Source organism: Schistocerca nitens, chromosome 2 (assembly GCF_023898315.1).
Source record: "Schistocerca nitens isolate TAMUIC-IGC-003100 chromosome 2, iqSchNite1.1, whole genome shotgun sequence".
Lineage (NCBI taxonomy): Eukaryota > Metazoa > Arthropoda > Insecta > Orthoptera > Acrididae > Schistocerca > Schistocerca nitens.
This window is the reverse complement of record NC_064615.1, coordinates 817,047,401-817,065,897: the sequence shown is the minus strand read 5'-3', so window position 1 is coordinate 817,065,897 and position 18,497 is coordinate 817,047,401.

Genomic DNA, 18,497 nt, shown 5'->3' with positions numbered 1-18,497 from the left:
CCTTTTTGTAGTTTCTTCAGTTTTAATCTGCAGTTCATAACCAATAGATTGTGATCAGAGTCCACATCTGCCCATGAAAATGTCTTACAATTTAAAACCTGGTTCCTAAATCTCTGTCTTACCATTATATAATCTGTCTTAAACCTTCCAGTGTCTCCAGGCCTCTTCCATGTATACAACCTTCTCTCATGATTCTTAAATGAGGTGTTGGCTATGATGAATTTATGCCTTGTGCAAAACTCTACCAGGCAGCTTCCTCTTTCATTCCTTACCCCCATTACATATTCACCTGCTAGTTTTCCTTCTCTTCCTTTTCCTACTATTGAATTCCAGTCCGTCATGACTATTAAATTTTCGTCTCCCTTCTCTGTGTAAATAATTTCTTTTATCTCATCATACATTTCTTAAATTTCTTTGTCATCTGTGGAGCTAGTTGGCATATAAACTTGTACTACTGTGTTAGGTGTTGGCTTCATGTCAATCTTGGCTACAATAATCCATTCACTATGCTGTTCGTAATAGCTTACCCGCGCTCCAATTTTTTTATTCATTATAAACCTACTCCTGCATTACCCTAAGACCAGAAGTCTTGTTCCTCCTGACACTGAACTTCACTAATTCCCACTATATCTAACTTTAACCTATCCATTTCCCTTTTTAAATTTTTAACCTATCTGCCCGATTAAGGGATATGACATTCCATGCTCTGATCCGTAAACACCAGTTTTGTTTCTCCTTATAACTGTGTCCTTCTGAGTAGTCCCTGTCCAGAGATCTGAATGGGGGACTATTTTACCTCCAGACTATTTTACCCAAGATGACGCCATCATCTTTTAACCATACAGTAAAGTTGCATACCCTCAGGAAAAATTACAACTGTAGTTTCCCCTTGCTTTCAGCTGTTTGCAGTACCAGCACTGCAAGGCTGTTTTGGTTGATGTTACAAGGCCAGGTCAGTCAGTCACCCAGACTGTTGACTTAGCAACTACTGAAAAGACTGCTGCCCCTAATCAGGAATAACACATTTGCCTGGCCTCTCAACAGCTATGCCTCCATTGTGGTTGCACCTAAGGTAGGGCTATCCATATTTCTGAGGCACACAAGCCTACCCAACAATGGCAAGGTCCATGTTTCATGGGGAGGGGGGGGGGGGAGGGGGAGATGGTGGGTGATAGCTTGTACAAAAAATAAGCCATGTGCTGCTGTGCATTGTCCACCCACTGCTGGAAGACTGCACCAGTGGCTAACTAACTGGTGTCTACCACTAATGCCAGTGGAGCTTCGAGCTTGGGGTGTGCCAGCAATGCTGCTTGTGCCCGGCTCTTTTTGGTCACTTCAAAAGTCAAATTCATATCCTAAAATCCACCACACAGGAGAACTGCTCTTAACCTTGTTACCAGCTAGTGCTGTGTTCAATGGGGCTGTTTTTCTGCAGAGCACGGTAAATGCTGGCAGTAAAAATTGAGCATTCCTAAGTATCCACATACCTCTTGCTTGTCGACGGCTTAGGTAGCTACAATATGGCTTTAATCCTCTCAGTGAGTGGTAATGAGTCTACTGAAGATATTCAGTGACCCAGGAATCCAACTTCAGATTGTCCAAACACACATTTTACCTTGTTCAACACCACACCATACTTCTTGAAATGCTCAAAACTTCTCTCAACTACCTGCAATGTCGATTCTTGGACTATGAATACACTAACATGTCATCCAAACAGGCAAGAATAAAAGGTCACCCAGCACAAGGCAGAGTCTATGAATGGCTGCCAGATTTGTGCAGCATTACGTAGGCTGACAGTCATAAAGTTGCTCTCATACAACCCAAATGACATAATAATCACCAACTTTGGATTGTTCTGTGTTGCCATGAGAGTCTGGGTATACACTTTCACACTTAACAATAAATACAGTGGTTCTGTGCAGTGAATGGCTATAATCTCTTAATAGCGACACTGCATATTGATCACGTACAGTTCACAAGTTGAGGGCTCTGCAATCACCACACGGATGCCAGGCTCCTCCCTTTTCGGGTACTAAATGCAGCACAGAGGCCCGTGGGCAGCTGGACGGTTGGATGATGCCTTCTTGCAACATCATGTCGGATTTCACTTCAGCAATGGTGAAGCGTCCTGAAGCCAATCTTCTCAGCTGGCAAGACAGAGGGGTTTTTGTGTGATGGACTGTATCATACAAAACTTGCTGCAGCATGCCTGGAGGGCTCATTGTAATATTGATCACCAGGCTGGCATTTGTTACGTCTGTGAGGAGCTGGTAGTGAGGTAGGAAACCTGTACCTATAACTGGGTCCCAAATTCAGCTCTTCACACTGTGTGCCATACACTACAGTTGCTGAACTATTTGTGATGCTCTGGGCATGATACTAATGTTAGACCCTGTGTCTATTAAATACTTCCAGCCTGATACCCTGTCGGTAACGAACAGGCACTGGGACATAATGTGGACAGTCAGTGGCACCTACGATTGACTGCCATTTGCAACAGGATAGGTGCAAGGGATAGTGCACTTTTTAACTTTCTCTCTGGATTTCCTGTGGTACCAGCAGATTGGCTGACCAGTCTCTGATTTGGACTGAGTCAAGTAACAGCTCCTAAATTGCTTGCAGCTAGACCTCTGAAGCGACTACCACATCCTTGTGACATCAATGTGCCGATCTATGTGCTCGGTGCATCAACTTTGGCAGACAGATAATCGTGATTTGTGCAGCAGACAGGAAGGGTCATGGATGTGCCACTACTAGACATTGTCACAGCACTAATCTGTTGATTCAGAGCGATGGCTTCGTGGATTTGGTCAGCCCACTGTGCAATAGCATCCAGACATCTCTGCCTGTGACACAATGATTGCCTTTACCTGTGGTGGCAGACAGATGCTCCATAAAGTGTTCAGGAGATTGTCAGGCAGTGCACCTTGCTGCAGAGTTGACACAGGTACTGGTACAGTTTTCTGTCACCCATGTCTTCCTGAGTCAGCATTTGTCTGATACAGTATACCTGCAATGCTGGTACTCTACATATAAGCTCAATGTTTGATCTTTTGAGGATGGTCTCTGCTCATGGAGATGTGATTATATCCTAAACTTTGGATGTGTAACATTGATCAAGCTGACTGTCAAAGAAAATTTAGTTGCATCCACTGTAATTCCAGCATAGCAAAAGCTGGCCTTGACCAGGGCATATCAGAGAACCGTATTATGTGGCCACATCTGTGGGAGGCAAACAGCCAGGCGATACTGCCGGTGTTTCATCTTGTAAGCAGTATTATTGCTAGGCCAGTCTTCTCAGGGCTGGGACCACCACTGATAGGAATGTTAAATCATGCAGTGTTACCCGTACTTAATAAGTGCTTGATCAAACACTGAGAATAGACTTCAACAGTTTTATCAAAATAACAGAATGAAAAGAATCAGTTGCTATAGGTGACTTGTCAATAAACAGTTAGCAGATAACAGAATAAACATAAAGTAAATGAGTTACAATTCCAAAGAGTAAGTAACAAACATCAACACAGCACTCCAAGCAGCAGACACAAAGTTATCATTGATGTTCAAACAATTTTTTGTGTTAATAGCCATTTGAAATGAAATACATGGAAATGATTTGCATATGGGTGTTACAGCTATGAAAGACTGTGCAGAAAAGCTAACATATGTGACTGTAATGATCATTAACATTTGTATTTACTGTCAGGTTTGTGTGTTAACATGCTGCAGGAATTTTAAGAATGAAGAAATTAAAGATATAAGCTGCTTGGGAAGAAGATTTCATACCAATCATGGAATACACCTTAAATACTTAGGAAAACAGTTTTTGGCAATGAAAATAACCTCTGCTCTAGTATTACTAAAAACTACAGGCACTCACAAAGCAGGAAGTAAGCAGGGGCTAATTACAAACTGTTTGACAAAGAAAAGTATAAGCAGGACAAAACACTGACAAAAGCTAGCTTAATGTGTACTGAACCTATTGTTGCAAATGGCAATAGCCAGTTAAAGTTAACACCATCAAAATGATACTTTCTGACTGAGAGCCAACAATCAAGGAAAGACAGTATACAGGAGCCACAATACACAATGAGGGTTCTTCATGGTATTGTGGCATAACGAGGAAAGGTCTATCCTATATGTAAGTAATGTGGCCCAGCTTAATAACGAATAGTGTCATATCTTTACAAAGAGTCTTCCTTCTCTGCAAACAATGGGCCCTTTAGTATGTTGAAAGAAACAACAACATCCAGCTCAGTGGAACCATGTACTAACAGGTATAAAGTACTTATTGTGCAATAGTTCAATAATGCAACATTAGAAATATGACACTAGAATTAGAACATTACTGCAGAAGTAAGAAACTGGATATAGTTTTTACATCACAACACTGGATAACTGAACCTGAAATAGACTTTTCTGTTTCTAAAGGAAGGAAGGAAGAAGAAGAAGAACAAGAGAAAGAAAGGAAACTGTGGAGCTGTAACATTTATCAAAGATGGTCTGAAATTCACAAAAGTTGAAGTAAACCTATTCTCTTCCAAATTAGATAGTGAGGCCAGCTGCCTAATGCTGACAGACCAAAATATGATAGCTGTAAGTCTTAACGGGGCTCCACACAGAGCTATACAAATATTCTTCACAAATTTTGAACCTGTGAAAAAAAATCATGGAAAAAAGAGAACATAATTACATGCGGTGACATCAATATAGAAATTTCAGTCTCTGACAAGCAAGCATCAAGATCTTTTTTCAGTATCCTAAAGGCATTAAATTTATTCTGCACAGGAAAACGTTATCCTCGTAAAGATGTCTACTTAGATAATATTATTGTTAACTTCTTTAGTGAAATTTTTATTGTTAGCCATGCAGATGGATGTTCTTCCAACCATAAACCATTCCTCCTTATGCTCTACACCGAATTTTCATGTCACATCAATGATACTATCCATGAAAAAGATGTAGTGACTACGATGAGAGGTCAGAAACATGAGTTGCTGAACTTTCCTACTGATATACTAAGTTACGTAACATAGGATTTTTGTATACAAAACAGATTGGAGAAAGTAATGCTGAAGTTGTGTTTGATACATTCTTTAGCAAATATATTGCTGTGTGGTACACTTGTTCACCTCTAAGAAAGACTAATGTAAAATGGAGGCCTAAAAGGAAGTTATGAATCTGTTACGATAAAGAACTTGAAAGCATCAGCGAAAAAAATGTTCTGCGGGTGTATATAAAAATTACCATAAGTGCAACATTGCACAAGAACAGGACATATTTTTTTTTTTTTATAAAACTAAGCTTCTTCATGCAAAAAAGTTAGCCTATCAAAAATATATCAAAACTGCTCCAAACAAGTGCAATGTGGCATAGCAGATTATCACACAAGAACACTGCTACCCACACACACCAGATGTCACTTGAAGCAGACCAACTGAATGACTTCTTTGTGTCTTCTGGAAGCAGAATGAACTGGACCACCATGTCTGCAAGTGAAATACTTTACAAGAAGCTGCCAGTGAAACAATCTTTTCGTGGAAAACTATCACTTCCACTGTTGTCATGATACAGATAAAAAAACTCCTAACCCTAATAAAGCTATTGATAATTACTGGGTAGCCAACTACACTATTAAGAAAGCTGTTCATTTTTTTGTGAACCTTTAACATTCATGTTTAACAAATATTTACAAACTGGAATTGCCCCTGAATTACTAAAAATTTCAAAATTTATACCAGTTTTTATAAAAGGAGGAAAAAATCTGCCCACTCCCAATAGTTCCCAAAATATTTGAAACTCTTATATATAATCAACTAAGTGATTAGAATATAATAGAGGGAAACATTCCACGTGGGAAAAATATATCTAAAAACAAAGATGATGTGACTTACCGAACGGAAGTGCTGGCAGGTCGATAGACACACAAACAAACACAAACATACACACAAAATTCAAGCTTTCGCAACAAACGGTTGCTTCATCAGGAAAGAGGAAAGGAGAGGGAAAGACGAAAGGATGTGGGTTTTAAGGGAGAGGGTACGGAGTCATTCCAATCCCGGGAGCGGAAAGACTTACCTCAGGGGGAAAAAAGGACAAGTATACACTCGCACACACACACATCTCCATCCGCACATACACAGACACAAGCAGACATTTGTAAAGGCAAAGAGTTTGGGCAGATATGTCAGTCGAGGTGGAAGTACAGAGGCAAAGATGTTGTTGAAATACAGGTGAGGTATGAGCGGTAGCAAATTGAAATTAGCAGAGATTGAGGCCTGGCGGATAACGAGAAGAGAGGATATACTGAAGGGCAAGTTCCCATCTCCGGAGTTCTGACAGGTTGGTGTTAGTGGGAAGTATCCAGATAACCCGGACGGTGTAACACTGCGCCAAGATGTGCTGGCCGTGCACCAAGGCATGTTTAGCCACAGGGTGATCCTCATTACCAACAAACACTGTCTGCCTGTGTCCATTCATGCGAATGGACAGTTTGTTGCTGGTCATTCCCACATAGAAAGCTTCACAGTGTAGGCAGGTCAGTTAATAAATCACATGGGTGCTTTCACACGTGACTCTGCCTTTGATCGTGTACACCTTCCGGGTTACAGGACTGGAGTAGGTGGTGGTGGGAGGGTGCATGGGGCATGAATGGACACAGGCAGACAGTGTTTGTTGGTAATGAGGATCACCCTGTGGCTAAACATGCCTTGGTGCACGGCCAGCACATCTTGGCGCAGTGTTACACCGTCCAGGTTATCTGGATACTTCCCACTAACACCAACCTGTCAGAACTCCGGAGATGGGAACTTGCCCTTCAGTATATCCTCTCTTCTCGTTATCCGCCAGGCCTTAATCTCCGCTAATTTCAATTTGCCGACGCTCATACCTCACATGTCTTTCAACATCTTTGCCTCTGTACTTCCACCTCGACTGACATCTCTGCCCAAACTCTTTGCCTTTACGAATGTCTGCTTGTGTCTGTGTATGTGCGGATGGATATGTGTGTGTGTGTGTGTGTGCGAGTGTATACCTGTCCTTTTTTCCGCCTAAGGTAAGTCTTTCCGCTCCCGGGATTGGAATGACTCCTTACCCTCTCCCTTAAAACCCACATCCTTTCGTCTTTCCCTCTCCTTCCCTCTTTCCTGATGAAGCAACCATTTGTTGCGAAAGCTTGAATTTCGTGTGTATGTTTGTGTTTGTTTGTGTGTCTATCGACCTGCCAGCACTTTCGTTCGGTAAGTTACATCATCTTTGTTTTTAGATATATTTTTCCAACTAAGTGATTATTTTGAATAAAATAACTTCCTTTCGAAGAATCAGTGCAGTTACAAGTGAGGAAAAAATACAACTCAACAGCTCTTCACATGATAATCACTGCTCTTTAGTGTAAGAATATGGCTTCATTTGTTTAATTTGGCCTCAGTAGAGCCTTTGATTGTATACCTTATGACATAATGCTTGAGTAGCTTGAATTTTATGGGGTACATAACACATCAATAAAAGCAAAGTAAAACAATTATGTCTCTGTTGATACATGGATACTGCAAGCGTCAGTTATTGGACCATTCTTTTTCATAACTGCAATCAATGATTCGCCACATCATATTCCCCATTCTGTCATACGCTACATGTCTGATACAACAACAGTTAGCACCAATCAACACTCTTCAGGATTGCAACAAATTTCACTGGACTCACTAGATGCAGCAGCAAAATTGGTTCTCTTCTTACAAATTTCTGTGTAGTTCAGACAATACCCATAATCTTCTGTTAGAAAAATAGGATAGTTAAACTTTTAAGACCTCATACTGTTTCCAGGTTGACTTACAGAAAACACATCAGCCATATTTGCAAAAGAATACCAAGGGCAACATACCTATTGTTGAAGTCGAGATATCTAGTTACTGATGAATATCTAAGACTGGCATATTTTGGACTATTCTAGTCTCACATTTCTTAAGGAGTGCTGGCATGGGGAACACTCTTCATATGTCTCACTGCTATACATTAAAGTGAATGTAAAAGAATTTCAAATGAGAGGAGCTATCCACCAGCATAACACTAGGGGGGGAGGGGGGGGGGGAAGGACATTCCAAGGCACAGACTGCTTAAAGCAACACACTCATACAGAGTCAGCTCCCCAAAAATCCCTAATAAATTATCACCCTCAGAGTGGTCCATATCTTTGACATTACTTCAAATAAAATTGTATAACTGGTTGGGTGATAATCCATTTTATAAAATAACATAATTTTTTGATACACAGATTGTGGAGATAGGTTAAATTTAAAAACATATAACTAAATATCTGAAATTAGGAAAACAAATAACTATTTCATTAACTAAGTATATCTTCAGTTATGTACAAGAATGATGCCTATTCCTCCACTGTATAGAATGTAAATGGTGAATAAAAACGAATATAGATGTGCACTGACATGTGTGTTACTAGCTTTGAAATTACAGCCTAACCGGTGGGTGTGCATGTAGATACACAAGAAAATTGCACACAGTAAGCAAATGAATTAGACACAACCACTAGTAGCATCAGCGTCCCTTCCCAAGCTAACGGTGCATTATGATATGGACATCACAAAACATCAAAAGCATTGGGGAGTCATCATGATTTATGACTGCTCAATGGCTACCCAGAACTTACGGAGACAGGATTGAGCTGGATTCAAGGCAAGAACATATTGCAATATGGCATTCTAAACAAGCTCAGTAACTTTTTGATTTGATTATATGAGATGCTACATACAGACCCTCATTTCAATGGGGTATTCTTCAAAATTTTGGAGTAATGGTGTGTAGCATTATCTTCCTGAAGGTAAATGTGACATGGGAAGCAGTAGGCAAGCCGACTGTTGTTCATTATTAGAAATAGGAGTCTGTACTGTTTGGTAGTGGGAGAGAAATCGAAAAATATTAGAGAACCCCTTTCAATCCATTTAAAGATTCCCCTGATGAGAATATTAGAGTAGATTACTTCCATGAACTGACTAAATGGTTTTTTGTTTGTAAGTGGTTATATCGCCTTACATGGTGTTTTTACCTCCTATCATTGGTGTATACCAACTTGTAGCAGAGTTCATCAGTTAATGTGATCTTTCTCCAAGCTTAGAGTGTTCAATGATAATGGTTCTGTGTCCAAGTTCCTAAATGGTATGACTGCTCACTGAATTTTGTGATCCAGCATTGAACTGGAGAGTGATTTGCTGTACTCTGGGCCATTTATTCAAAGTTCTGGGAGAATGAATGCTCAAAAGCCTCTGCCCACACTGTAATTAGTCTATACTCCAAACTTTTCTTTGCTGTCCATATGGGACCAGCATTCTGTAGCGTATTCCTAGATCCTCACTCAGTAACGGTTTCAGAAGCATCTGTGGCTCTCTTCCACAGGTCAAACACCCTGTGGCCATTCACACTGCCCATTTTTAAATAAGGTCAACATCCCTTATGGGGGAGGAATCATCTGATGACATGACATAAGAAGAAATTGTAGTCGATATGGAAGAGAATGGGGATCCAGTATTAGAATCAGAATTTAAAAGATCTTTAGACCAGCTGAGATTAAATAAGGCAGAAGGGGTAGGTAGCATTCCACTGGAATTTCTAAAATTAGTCTGGGAAGTGGCACCTCAACAGCTACTCAAGCTGGTGTGTATAATTTATGAGACATGCCATCAGACTCTTAGAAAAACATCATCCATTCAATTCTGAAGACAGCAAAAGCAAATAAGTGTGAGAACTATCACACAATCAGCTTAATATTCCATCTATCTAAGCTGGTGACAAGTACAGTATACAGCAGAATAGAAAAGAAAACTGATTACTGTTAGTTGATGATCAGTTTGGTTCTAGGAAAGGAAGACACCAGAGAGAAAGTGTGGTATTTCACTTGATAATGGAAGCATGAGTGAAGAAAAATCTGAACTGGAAAAAATGTTTGACTACATACAATGGTCGAAGATGATGAAAATTCTATGAAGAACAGGAGTAAGGTAAGAGGAAATGCAAGTAATATACAATATGTACAACATCAAAGAGGTAAAATTAAGACAGGTAGACCAAGAATGAAGTGCTCTGATTAAAAAGGCAGTAAGACAGAAATGCAATTTTTCAGCCCTGCTGTTCACTCTACACATCAAAGAACCAGTGACAGAAATAAAAGAAAGTTTCAAGAGTGGGGCTGAAATGCACTTCAGGAAAACTGGAACCAAAGAGAATCAAAGCATTTGAGATGTGTTGCTAGAGAAGAATACTGAAAATTAGGTGAACTGATAAGTTAAGGAATGAGGAGGTTCTCCGCAAAATTGGTGAGGAAAGAAACATTTGTAGTACACTGACAGAAAGAAGAAAGAGGATGATAGGATATGTATTAAGACACAAAGGAATAAATACCATGGTACAAGAAGAATCTGTAGAGGAAGACAAGGAATCCAACAAATAATTGAGGATGCAGGATGCAAGTGCTACTCTGGGATGAAGAGTTGGTATAGGAGAGCAATTTGTAGCAGGCTGCATCACACCAATCAGAAGACTGACAAAAAATCCTTGATAGACATGAAAGCTGACAGCATTTTCCCAATATTCTATCAATACAATGAAGTGTGCCAGCTACTTTGCCCATTACTGAGCTATTGCGCCCATTTTATATCTTCAGCCATTATCACAGCCAAGTATTGTATGTGTATGAGATGACTGCTTAAATTTGTGGCCCACTGATGATAATGTTATAGCCCATTGATGTCAATGTTACAGGATGCTATGTTTTTGCATTTTGTGAAACACGCAGTTTTACATTTCTGAACATTTAAAACATGTTATCAATCTTTGTTCCACTTTCAAATATTATCAAGAGCTGACATCACAAAGTTTTTTTTGTTCTGTGACTCACTCCAGCACATTCACAAATTATGCTGCTGACGCCTTAACCAATGTTCTCTGGGTTTTGAATATGAGTATAGTTCCAAGCAGTACTAACAGTGTCACCAAGAAAGTCTTTTTCATATAACATTTCTTTACCAAAGCTAAGTTTCCTCTTTGCAGCACATTCCCCTTTCTTGCATTTCTCTTCATGTCTCTGGAGAAGTTGTTTTAAGTAGGCACTGTTGGTGAGCAAATTAAGTTTTTTTTTTCTTTGGAATTCATTTCCAAATAAGCTGGAAGGAATGGGGATGATGTCTGCCACTGCCATTTGAGTGGGAGTCACATTCACTTCCAAGGCTTCAACATCTTTCTTTGTTTCTTTGTCTTTGGTTTCACAAAGAGAGGTGGTCAACTCAGCAAACACTTCAGATGTCTTTGGACGTTCACAACTGGAATATCTGTAGCTGCTGCTGGAGCAAAGAGGTGTCCTGGAAATATGTCATGGCTACGAGGTCAGAGACCAGTGTGTTGGAAGGCACTAACAATGTTAGCAAGGGTTGCTGCTTTCCCATAGGCTTTAGTAAATAGAGGACACATTTGATACTGGGAAACTATTCTTTCTGGATTACATTTTAGCCACTTTGTTACCTCTGAATCAAAATTAGTTCTTCGTGGGCCAACAAATGAGATATCTAGTGGCCGGAGCCTATGGATGCAGTGTGCAGGAAAACAAAACATAGTGATACCATTCCCCTTAGCAAAACAGACACTTCAACATTCTTATGACCTGTATGTCTATCTAGCAGGAGGAGTGCATTATTGTCTAGAGACAGCTTCACAAAAGAACAAAAATGCTCAAGCCACTGCAAAAAAAAAGTCTCCTATCATCCAGCCTGTTTCCTGGACAACTCCTAATGAAGCCATGTCAGTTAACTCCTTTTTTCCAGTTTTTTCTGGGGTAAATCAGCATTGGTGGCATGAACACCTCTTTCTGCAATGGTTATTGCACCTACCTGTTTTTTCTCTCTGTGCAAATATTCGTACTTTCAAAGGTTTCTGGACACTACACAGACCAGATTCATGAACATTATAAGTGTTATATGCTGAAATACCTTCACTCTCTAATACTTCTTCAAAAATTGAAAAGAATTTTCGGACAACTGGTTTGTTACAACCTGCTGCCCTAGCTGCTGATGTTGCCTCAGGTTTACGTAGGCTAATGTCTAGATTTTGCTTTAAGAAGCTAGCAACCCAGTCCCACAGATCCATCTTCTTTTCTTTGTTGAATCTGGGCACAAATCAATTTTTCTCAGCTATTTGGAGTGCAAGTTGTCTCACCTCCTTCATGGTCATACCAAACATGCACAACCCAAATATTTTTCAGGTGTTGTACTAATACATGCTCCAATTCAGTGTTGAAAGTTGCTTGGAATCTACACAATCCTTTGTCAATGTCACTGAAGACTTTGTTCATATTCCTAGTTCATCTTCTGAACATAGCCTGGGGAACTCCGAATGCTTTCGATGTGTGCAGCCATCCCATCTTGCCTCTGGTAACAGCATATATAACCTGCTGCATCTGCAGCGCATCCCAAGACTATCTTGATGATTTCCTTACTTTATTGCCTGCCGTCAGAAAGGGGAAATTCATATACTTATATTTGGCCTAAGTAAATTCACTGTATTTTTGTATCATTGCACATTTATCAACTCATGTTTAATGTTTTGTTTAATTTATTTTATTCTAGAGTGACCTACTGTTATTGTTGACAAATTTAAACAGATATGTAAAATAAATAGCTTAATTAATATCAAAGATCACACAGAATAGAATACAATCCACATCGGGGTAAAATGACATACTGAGTCACTTTATACTGACACATGGTAATTCACTGCAGCCTGGAACACCTTCTTTGATTCATTCAAGAAATGTTCCACTACTGCGTGCTCTAGCAGAATCTCCTGCCTCTCAAAAAACAGCTAAAAGTATGCTTTACAAGATAACTTATGCTTTTCTCAAACATGTAATTACCTACAACACTAATCAAGGAATATATGTGAATAAAAGTAAAAAGTTGGATGTTTACCATCAAGCTTTTCTTTCACAGCACCAAGACAGAAGCTGGCAGCTCATTGCTATATACGTAGGAACAGGGTTGCAAATCGACTTTTCTATACAGCTTAGTGCAGGTGGTGCCACTCATCTGGTTTCATCCATAGACTTGCTATTCCACTTTACCTTGGTATGTCATTATAACCTGACTTCCCTGATTTGGAAAAAAAATTACCACAGCACGCTATGCCCTATATCAAGCACACTGTGTAATAGCTCATGTCTAAGAATAACATACTTTGCACACATACACTCTATCATCAGATATGGAAAATGTGTTCAAAGTGCAAGAAAAGGCCATCAAAATAATGAGCAAGAGTTGCCACAGTACCCACTGCACCAAGCTAGTAAAAAAATTTTATATTTTGACAGTTTTAAATGAATACATCTTTGAAACTACAATTTTTGTACAGAAAGTCATTGAGTAATATGCAGCTAACACCTCCACATATGATCAACAAACCAGATACAGTGATTGTTTGTACCTGACTACAAAAAATTAAAATTAAGAACAAACTACTTTGTTTTATCTAGGAGTTGTGGTATATAATAAACTGCCAAATGAGATCAAAGACATACAATAACATGTAAATTTAAAACATGTATTGAAGTACTGGTACGTTGACTAAAAATAATTTTTACTCAGTTAAAAAGTTCATGCAATACAAATAATTACAAACAAATAATGAGGTTGTTCAACAGCAAAATAGTCACACAGGTTGGAGTATGCAACAAGCAACACAATAGGCCTACATGTCTTGTTTATAAATTACTCCATGTAATCTAAAATCCAAAGTTTATTGCCAGAGGAGTCTTATAACTCATTTCACTTGTTTGAATAATGTTTCTTTCTGATCCCCAAATCCTGAATTACGTAATTCAATGATAAATAGAATACATATGTCTGTTTAATGAATTTCTTATATACCATTTTAATTTCCCCCCCCCCCCCCCCCCCCATTACTCTTAACTTACCCCTGTTATAAGTAGGCCTATTGCACATGTCATGTATTGCAATGACATCCACACAAAGGAATTTGGATGGACGAATAAATAAATAATTACGAATTTGTGTATTTTCAGATATCTGCAGTGCACAACCTACACCTCAGCATGATTTTTTTGCACCTTTGCGTGCTTTTCCAACAACAGGTTGGTCAACAAAGACATTGAACATGCACGTCACTTTTTCCCTATGTTTTTTCTCACATATAGATGTTTTAGTTTTCCTTTAGCAAAGAGATAATTAACATTTCTGACAAGCATCAACATGTTGCTGGTTTTATAACTAGACTAAGTACGTTCCGGTAATGACATCAGTTGACTGTTTCAAAAGATAGTAATGTCTATTGTGCCCTTCCATGTGAATGATAGAGTAAACAAAAAAATAATTTATATTTGTAGGGAAAGCTGTGTGTTTAATATTTGCAGCTTTTCTGCCCAAATTTACCCAAACACCCAGAATACCTACTCCGTATTTCTAATTGACACTAGTGAATTATTCACCAGTGACACAGTATACAAGTCAGAAAAAGTGAAGAAGCACTGGATTTGTGCCAGCATATGAAATTTGGAGGAAACCAATTTGCTATTTGCCTATGTCATTACATCTAAAACTGTTACCCTAGCACCATTGCAGGTTGTCTATCTGACAGCTTCCGGGGCCAACAAAAATTTGATTTTCAGCATTTCAGATAATTATTGCCTGAGTTTAAAACACTGCCATAATCTACTCATTAAGTAGTATAATCTTACATTAAAGGTATACAGGCTATATTCATCCACTATTTGAGAAAGAGCTTTTAAGCGACTTCCAACAAACTTGACACATAATTTCAAACTTTTTCATAAATTCTCAGTAATGAAAAACACTTATCGCAACAAGCGCACTCATTGTGTATGTCTGGGGACCTCGTTCAGCATGTTGAAGAGGCTATTCCAGCAGCCATTGATGAAACATTAAGCAAACAACTGCAGACTGTAGCACACGTTGGAACGAATCATGCCTGTCGTCTGGGCTCTGAGGTCATACATGGGTCATTCCAGTGACTGCCAAAGAAAGTTAAGACCAGTCTTGCACATGATGTTTTATTGAAGCTTGCAATTTGCAGCATTGTCCCCAGAACTGATCATGGCCCTTTGGTTCTGAGTCGAATGGGACTGAACCATGAAGATTTCAAAAGGTCTGTGACAAGCTGGGCTGCGACTTCTTAGGCAGAGACAGATCAACACCTTCAACCCATTACATGCAGTCTCCCATCCTTCATCAAAGACACCAACCACTTTCTCGAACGCCTGGAATCCTTACCCTATCTGTTACCCCCGGATACCATCCTCGTAACCATTGATGCCACTTCCTTATACACAAATATTCCGCACGTCCAGGGCCTCGCTGTGATGGAGCACTTCCTATCACGCCAATCACCTGCCACCCTACCTAAAACCTCTTTCCTCATTACCTTAGCCAGCTTCATCCTGACCCACAACTTCTTCACTTTTGAAGGCCAGACATACCAACAATTAAAGGGAACAGCCATGGGTACCAGGATGGCCCCCTCGTACACCAACCTATTCATGGATCACTTAGAGGAAGCCTTCTTGGTTACCCAGGCCTGCCAACCCAAAGTTTGGTACAGATTTATTGATGACATCTTCATTATCTGGACTCACAGTGAAGATCAACTCCAGAATTTCCTCTCCAACCTCAACTCCTTTGGTTCCATCAGATTCACCTGGTCCTACTCCAAATCCCATGCCACTTTCCTTGACGTTGACCTCCATCTGTCCAATGGCCAGCTTCACACGTCCGTCCACATCAAGCCCACCAACAAGCAACAGTACCTCCATTATGACAGCTGCCACCCATTCCACATCAAACGGTCCCTTCCCTACAGCCTAGGTCTTCGTGGCAAACGAATCTGCTCCAGTCCGGAATCCCTGAACCATTACACCAACAACCTGAAAACAGTTTTCGCAAAACTACCCTCCCAACCTGGTACAGAAGCAAATAACCAGAGCCACTTCCTCATCCCCTCAAACCCAGAACCTCCCACAGAAGAACCACAAAAGTGCCCCACTTGTGACAGGATACTTTCTGGGACTGGATCAGACTCTGAATGTGGTTCTCCAGCAGGGATACGACTTCCTCAAATCCTGCCCTGAAATGAGATCCATCCTTCATGAAATTCTCCCCACTCCACCAAGAGTGTCTTTCCACCGTCACCTAACCTTCGTAACCTCTTAGTTCATCCCTATGAAATCCCCAAACCACCTTCCCTACCCCTCTGGCTCCTACCCTTGTAACCACCCCCGGTGTAAAACCTGTCCCATGCACCCTCCCACCACCACCTACTCCAGTCCTGTAACCCGGAAGGTGTACACGATCAAAGGCAGAGCCACATGTGAAAGCACCCATGTGATTTACCAACTGACCTGCCTACACTGTGACGCATTCTATGTGGGAATGACCAGCAACAAACTGTCCATTCGCATGAATGGACACAGGCAGACAGTGTTTGTTGGTAATGAGGATCACCCTGTGGCTAAACATGCCTTGGTGCACGGCCAGCACATCTTGGCGCAGTGTTACACCGTCCGGGTTATCTGGATACTTCCCACTAACACCAACCTGTCAGAACTCCGGAGATGGGAACTTGCCCTTCAGTATATCCTCTCTTCTCGTTATCCGCCAGGCCTCAATCTCCGCTAATTTCAATTTGCCACCGCTCATACCTCACCTGTATTTCAACAACATCTTTGCCTCTGTACTTCCACCTCGACTGACATCTCTGCCCAAACTCTTTGCCTTTACAAATGTCTTCTTGTGTCTGTGTATGTGCGGATGGATATGTGTATGTGTGCGCGAGTGTATACCTGACCTTTTTTCCCCTTACGGTAAGTCTTTCCGCTCCCGGGATTGGAATGACTCCTTACCCTCTCCCTTAAAACCCACATCCTTTCGTCTTTCCCTCTTTCCTGATGAAGCAATCGTTGGTTGCGAAAGCTTGAATTTTGTGTGCATGTTTGTGTTTGTTCATGTGTCTATCGACCTGCCAGCGCTTTCGTTGCGTAAGTCACATCATCTTTGTTTTTAGATATATTTTTCCCACATGGAATGTTTCCCTCCATTACATTCATATGTATATTCAGTAAACTAGATAAAAAATCAGTAGTATCATATCTCGATGAGGAACTTGAAACTTCCAGCACAGGGCAGGAGCATGTAGAGGAACTCTGGCTCAAGTGTAAAACAATAGTTGACTATGCACTGAATAGATATGTACCCAGTAGAAGATTTCACAATGGGAGGGAAGCTCAACAGTATACAGTCACTGCAAACAAACTTCTAAAGAAACACAGATTACTGCATAATAGGTATAAAACAAAGCATAGAGCTGTTAAGAAGGCAATGACTACTGTAGCAGAATATTATCATATGATCTTTCACGGAACCCAAAGAAATTCTGGTTATATGTAAAGACTGTTATTGGCAGCAAAGTTAGTGTCTAGCCCCTAGTGAGTAAGGCAGGAACTGAAATAGAGGGTGGCAAAGCAAAAGCTGAAGGGCTTAACTGTGTTTTCAAATGTTCCTTTGCAAAAGAAAACCCAGGAGAATTGATTTCTTGATTTCTGAAAAGCATTTGCCTCAGTACCACACCTACACTTATTGACAATATGGAGTATCACCACACCTATACTTGTTGACAAAAGTATGATCATATGCGGTATCAAGTAAAATTTGTGACTGGATTGAGGAGTTTTTGGTAGGAAAGAGGCAACATGTTATCTTGGACTTTGGGTGTGGCCCAGGGAATTGTGCTGGGTCCCAGACTGTTCATGTTGTGTATAAATGACCTCGCAGACAATATTATAGTAAAATCAGGCTTTTTCCCAGTGAGGCAGTTATCTATAATGAAGTACTATCTGAAAGAAGCTGCATAAATATTCAGTCAGATCTTGATAAGATTTCAAAGTGCTGCAGAGATTGGTAACTTGCTTTGAATGGTCAGAAATGTAAAATTCTGAACTTCACAAAATGAAAAAACCTAGTATGCTATGACCATAAAATCAGTGAGTCACTGTTGGAATCGACCAACTCATACAAACACCTGGGTGTAACGCTTGATACGGATATAAAGTAGAATGTTCACATTGGGTCAGTCATGGGTAAATCATATGGTAGACTTCACTTTACTGGTGAAGTGCAGTCAATCTACAAAGGAGAATGCTTACAAATCACCGGTTCTCGAAGATTGCTCAAGTTTTGTGGGATCCATATCACATACAACTAAAAGGAGATATTGAACATTTACAGAGGACAGCACGAATGGTCGTAGATTTGTTTAATCCGCGGGAAAGTGCCACAGAGGCACTGAAGTCTATTAACAAAGTTTTAAGAATCGACTTTAAATGATTACCTTAGGAATATACTACAAACTGCAATGTATCGCTCACATAGGGATCGTGAAAATAGGATCAGAATAATTACTGCACAAAAAGAGGC